The sequence below is a fragment of the Terrapene carolina genome, unplaced genomic scaffold (assembly GCF_002925995.2).
Source record: "Terrapene carolina triunguis isolate 2854851 unplaced genomic scaffold, T_m_triunguis-2.0 Scaffold450, whole genome shotgun sequence".
Lineage (NCBI taxonomy): Eukaryota > Metazoa > Chordata > Testudines > Emydidae > Terrapene > Terrapene triunguis.
In genome coordinates, this window is record NW_020664801.1 from 110,558 (window position 1) to 116,417 (window position 5,860).

The 5,860-nt window shown below is 59.2% G+C and overlaps 1 non-coding gene across 1 annotated transcript; it reads left to right on the forward strand.

The window, feature by feature from the left end:
* The first annotated feature begins 4,842 nt into the window (after positions 1-4,842).
* On the forward strand, positions 4,843-4,939 carry LOC112108801. Its single transcript, XR_002908265.1, has one exon. It is a non-coding gene; the product is annotated as a small nucleolar RNA SNORA17 (small nucleolar RNA).
* Positions 4,940-5,860: the final 921 nt, after the last annotated feature.

A 5,860-nucleotide genomic window follows, 5' to 3' on the forward strand; every position in this document is an offset into this window, starting at 1 on the left:
ACGGTCTTTTCACCCCTGGAGCTGCCAGAGGGAGACGGAATTTGGGAAGGCCTGGGCAGATCTGGTAGCACCCAGCAGAGGGCAGCAGTGGGTGCACCCCAACATGGGTGTTACAACCTGTTTGCGGGTCGTGCTTGATTCCAGGAGGGGGCGGGAATGTTCTGTGTTCCATCAGCCTGGCCCGAGGGACTGTGCGGCATCAGTGACAGGTCTTTCTCCCTGGGTGCACCCTTCTACCCGTGCCGCGTCCCCCTTACTGCTCTTGGCAGCTCTTTCCTGCTGCCGGGCCCTGGCTCAGCTCATGAGCTCCTGCCGAGGACCCAGATCACCAGCTCTTTGCACAAGCAGCCTCTTGTCCTCTGATCGAAGCAGGGAGGTGGGGGACTGGTTCATCCTGTGCTGGCCCTGTTCAGTTCCCACCTCTTGTAGAAACCCGCCGCAGAGGCATCCACCCGCTAGGCTCTGTGCCAGCCCTGGCTCTCAAGCCTGGAGTGCGCAGTGCTGGACGGACCGCTGGGAGAGCTGCTGCTAGGGAAAGTGCTGGCTTCTGGGGAACAGCTCTAGGCCAGCTCGCTTCGTTTCTTCCCCTCTATGGGCAACTTGGAGCAGCCTCTTGTGTTAATCTTTCTCGCTGGCTATTTCTAGCTCCCGGGCTAAGTGGCTGTTATGTCCCCCATTGAGAGTGTTCAGGACCTTCCCTGTGATCTGGGGAGGGGCCAGCGCCCTGCCCCAGCTGGGGAGACCCTAATCACAGCATTCCCTCAATGCTCTTGAGTGAGACTAATGTACAGGCAGCATGGCTGTGCCCACGCCCCTCAGTCCTCTTTTTGCAGCACCTCCTACCTTCTCCCCGCACACAGCTCTGGCGCTACCCACAGCCCCCCCTGCTTCTCCAGCCCTGCTGATGCCCCTAAGCCCCCATCTGCAGATGCCCTGGGCTCCCCGCAGCCCTGCTGGTGCACCTCAACATCCTCACACAGAGCTCTGCCAATATCCCCTGACTCAGAGACCCCCTGTTTCTCCAGCCGTGGCCCCTTCTCCCACAGCTCTGCCAGTACCCCTGCTATTCCAGTCTTGCACTTACTAGTCGATGTTGGTCATGTGACCTTCTGCGGCTCCTGTGGTCTCTGTGCTTTGCCAGCGCTGGAGTCTTGGCGCAGACATGCCCTGCTCTCCCCTCCCAGGCAGCCCCTGCGCCCTGTCCTGCCCGCTGCTGTGCTGTGGCATGACTGGAAAGGCTGTTCTTTCTCTTGGCTGCAAGCTCTAGGGCAGAGGCCAGAACCCCAGCCTCCCCATGTGGGGCAAACAGCTCCTCCCTGTCTGAAAGGAGCCAAGCTTTCCTGGAAAGGCAGGGCAGGGCCTCTGCATGCCCAGTTAAACACAGCCACCCCCTCCCAGCTTTGGGGGAAGTGCGGGGGATGACAGGAAGCCTCAGAAATGCCAGTGCCAGGAACACCTGGAGCTCCATCCCCACGACGAGCCAAGCCCACGTTCCCGTTAGCAGAGGCAGAACAACTGGGCTTCTGTGCTGGGGCCAGGCTAGTCTTTCTCAGTGCTGTTCCCTGCCCTGGGAGGGCTCTAACGGGGGGGGCTGAGGCAGGCTGACCTGGGGGCCAGTGACCGCTCTTCCCATGGCTTCTGGATCAGTGATTCTCTGTATGTTGGGGGGGGGGGGGGGGGATAGATGCAGGGGTGAAAGTGGGCTGGTACCAGCCCATATGCAGCCAATGTGCTGCCCCTTCCACCCCCTTGCCCTCCCGCTTCCCTCCCCCCCCGGTCGGTGGCCCTGCCAGTAGGCTCCCTACCAACAGGGAGGACGTAAAAGGGGCAGCTGCCCTGGGGCCCGGCTATTTAAAAGGGCCCAGGGCTCCCGGCCCCTGCTACCGCGGCAGCATCCGGAGCCCCGGGCCCTTTTAAATCACTACCGGAGCCCCAGGCGGCACGGGCCAGGCAGTACAGATGGGCTGGCTGTTGGAGACTGATCCCCAGCCCCGCCCCTTCCGCCCAAGGGCCCTGCCCCTTCCGGGGGCCAGGAGCCGGGCCCCCATATTGGTAAGTCTTTTGTGTTACTTTCACCCCTGAATGGTGGTGTGTGTGTGTGTGTGTGTGTGTGTGTGTGTGTGTGTGTATGTATGGGGGGTAGGGTCTGAATAGCCCCCCCCACGATAGCCCCAAAAGGGAAAAATCCTCCGTATCTTTTGGCCCAGAACAATCTCAAACCAAGATCTATTGACACAGTGCAGCCAAGAGCATCTGAGCACCATCATTGCCAGGAGGTGTTGGAGATGGATTGGTCATGTGCTTCAGATGGAAACTGATTCCATCACCAGAGTCGCAATAAGATGGACACCTGAAGGCAAGCGAAAACGAGGCTGCCCGAAAACAACCTGGCGAAGAGCTGTGGAAGCCGAGCTGAAAAACCTTGGGCACAGCTGGGGAGCCGCCGAAAGACTTGCCAGAAACAGACAGGAGTGGAGGAGCTTCGTGTCAGCCCTAATCGCCAGAGGCGTAATAGGGACGTGATGATGATGATGGGCCCCTCCCTATCACCCTGCCCTCCGGGTGTATGGTAGCCGGGCTTCCCAGGGATGTTAATGGCATTCTGCGTCCACCCAGCAGAACAGTGGCTGGGGCTGCTGGGACAGTGGCTGTGTGGGGACCCAAGGGGTTATGCAGGCTCTGGGCCAATCGCTTTTTGCACCATCTCTGGTCCTAGTGTAGATGAGGGCTGGAGGTCTCGTGGTTTGTGATCTGTTAGGAGCCTGCCTCCGGGCTTTGGCCTGGCGTCGGTGCATGAGGCACACACGCGGCAGGGTGGGGTGCCTGCCTGCCACGCCATCCTCTGACTGCGGCTCCAGCCCAAACATGTTGATGTGGCTGGAGGATATTTGTGGCTGAGTCCAGGGCCTTTCCCTCTCCCGCAGCCCGTACTGTGCTAACCACACTGGGAGCGGGCAGGGTGTCCTGGCTCCTCCAGCCCAGCTGCTGCCTGGCTGTGGTGGCTGCTGCTGCTCCAAGGAGTCCTCCTTGGATCCTGGGGAGGGAAGCAGCGTTTTCCATAGGAGACAGACACTGGTGTGTGCTTGGAGGGGCAGGGAGCAGCTGCTAGGGCCAGCGCCAGAGAGCTGGGGAACAGGTGCATGAGGACTGTCAATACCCAAGCAGTGCGTGCCCCCATGAAACTCCTGTACCCCAATGCACCAGGCAGAGCAGTGCTAGCCACCTTACAAGCAGTCGGGGGAGCCTGTACCCTCTAGTGTCCCTGGTGCTAAGGGATCCATGCCCCCTGCAGGGCCACGGGATCCCCTCTTGGAGGTAGAGTCCTAGGAGGAGTTGCATATGGCCCCCGGTCTGTATCTGGTCCTCTTGAGAGACTTGTGACCCTTGGACACATTGTCCACAGTATCTGCTTCCCTCCTCTTAAAAATCACCCCAAAGGGGGTTCTAGCTCTCATGTGGCTGCCTCTGCTGACAGCCTGAGACTACGGCTAATAGGGTGCAGGGGAGTGCTCACTCCTCAGTCTCCCGGTGGTGTCGTCTGCAACTACCAGCACTGGCATTTCTGTCTCCGGGCTAACTTTCAGCGTTGGAGGCGGAGTGGGAATTGGGAGCTGGGGCTGGGGGGAAGAAGAGGGAGAGAAGCAGAGAGCGGAGGATGGGGACAGGAGAGAAGCACAGGGCAGAGCGTTTCTCGCTGAACATGGCAATCAAGTACTGAATATACAATCCCCAACGGTGCAGTTGCCACAGAGGCCAGACTGTCCCCGTCCCTCCCAGTGACGCCAGCGGAGATCTGTAGATCAAGGGAAGAAGTGACTCCAAAATGAATGCCCTGGGCCAGAACTGAACGTGGCATTCTGCCTTCCACACTGAATGAGCGATACATCAGCCCTAGAGCAGGGGCGCGTCTGCCTCAGCTTGCTCCCCTCGCCTGGACGTGGGAGGGTGAATAACCGGCTTTTCCCCCGTGCGTCCTGGCAGCAGTGCACCCACAGAGTCGTCTGGGCTTGAATCTGCTGCAGAACTTTTTTTTTTTTTAATGGGGGAGGGGAAAACCAAAGTCTCTTGACGGGTTTCTTCACAGCCACGGCTGTCGAGCCTACCCGATAGCAGGGACATCTGCCTGAGTCTGCAGGCAGCCTGACACGGGAGCTCGTTTGTCGCCGACGTTTAACGAGGACACTGCAAGAGTTACCGGTCTCACTGCTGCTCGCTTTGGCAGACTCATCGGGCTGGCCTTCTCCCTGGCCATTGGCCGCAGCAGCAGAGAACCGGGTAGCAGGAGCCAGCCCTTGCTGAGGTTTGGACTAAGGAGTTCAGGCCTTCCTCTGCTCCACATTTAATGTCCCCTCTGCCCGAAGGGCGTGGGGAGGTGGAAAAGTGGCAAAGCACCAGCTGCCTCCAAACGCTTTGCCTGGGCAGCTGTGTGCAGGCAGCCCATGGGGAATGTAATACAGAAATAAATAGGGGCTCCTGCAGTGGAGTGTACAGCCTGCTGTATTGGGATGAGGCAGTGAAGTGGGGGCAGCCATGTTGCTGCATGTGTCCCCATCTTCCTTCCCCCCCCCCCCCAGCTGCCGTCCCTCGCCCTCTGGCTCAACACATCCAGGGCCTCTCATCCCATTTCTGAAGGGCAAACTGCAAGTGAAGCAGCCTCTGAAGAGCCTAGGACGAGACGGGACCTCCAGCACCCTGCGCGTGGAGCCCCTCTTGGATAATTCTTGCCCAGCATCTGTGCTCCGCACATAGGATCTCTGCTCCCATGGCCGGCACCCCAGCTGCATGGCCTCCGCCTCCAGACAGTTCTAACAAGCAAGAAAGCGGGGGCCCCCAGGCTGCCCCACTGCCCTTGGGCACCTCCTTGGCACAGCAGTTGGGCTGTGGGAATGTCATTGAGGGGCAGAGAGGAGACCATGGCTAGCAGGAAGCAATGGATGCAGGGGGCTGGTAGGAAAAGGAAAGCAGCCCGCCATGCTCCAGTGCCCCCTCTGGCAGGGACTGACCAACACACAGCCCTGTGCCTAGGCATTTATACCATACTCCTGCTGCCATCTGTGTCCGGCGTGGGCGTTTTAGGGAATGGGCTCCCCCGGACGCCAGAAGCAGGAAAGTGGCTGATCAGATGACATTTTCCCAGATTATTTTTACTCCGTGGGACTGTGGGAAACGTCAGTGGGGCTGGATCTCCATGGCTGTGTGCCCCCGGCACACAGTAACGACTGGCTGGAGAGGCGCATCACAGGCAGCTACTGTTTTAACTGGCCTGAGAAGGGAGTGTATTTTGGAAACACAGCAGCTGGGTTGGTTGTCCCGTGAGGGTTTTAATGGGATGATGCTGAAGCGGCTCTGTCCCTCGTGGGGAGAGGAAACAGAGAGACCAGTGTCCTGTATCAGCTCGAGGGGACGGGGCTGTCCAGGAAAATGCTGGCCGCTCCGGAAGTGCATTGGGAACAGAGGTCCCTGCAGGCGTGGGAGCTGCTGCAGGATGGACCACGGCTTCCCTGGGGATTCCAGGCTGCCCAAGGACAGGAAGAAACCAGTTACGTACTGGAGGAAAGAGGAGCTTGTGGGATCCCGCACTGCTGTTGGCAAGAACTAGACCCACCCATGGGACAGAGAGGCCTGGTCTGAGCGAAGGCCTGGAGGTTCCATGAGGCTTGCACCCAGAGCCAGGGAGAGAATCCAGGAGTCCTGCCTCTCTCTGCTTCTACTAAAAACTCTCTCCTGTTTTAATCAGCTGCCTGTGACGGCAGGGCCGTACCAACTGCATTTTGAAAGCTGCCCTCTGAAGGCAGTTCACGTACCTCTATGTGGGAGGGACTTGGTTTTTCGAAGCTGAGGTGGAACACCTCCTTAACTT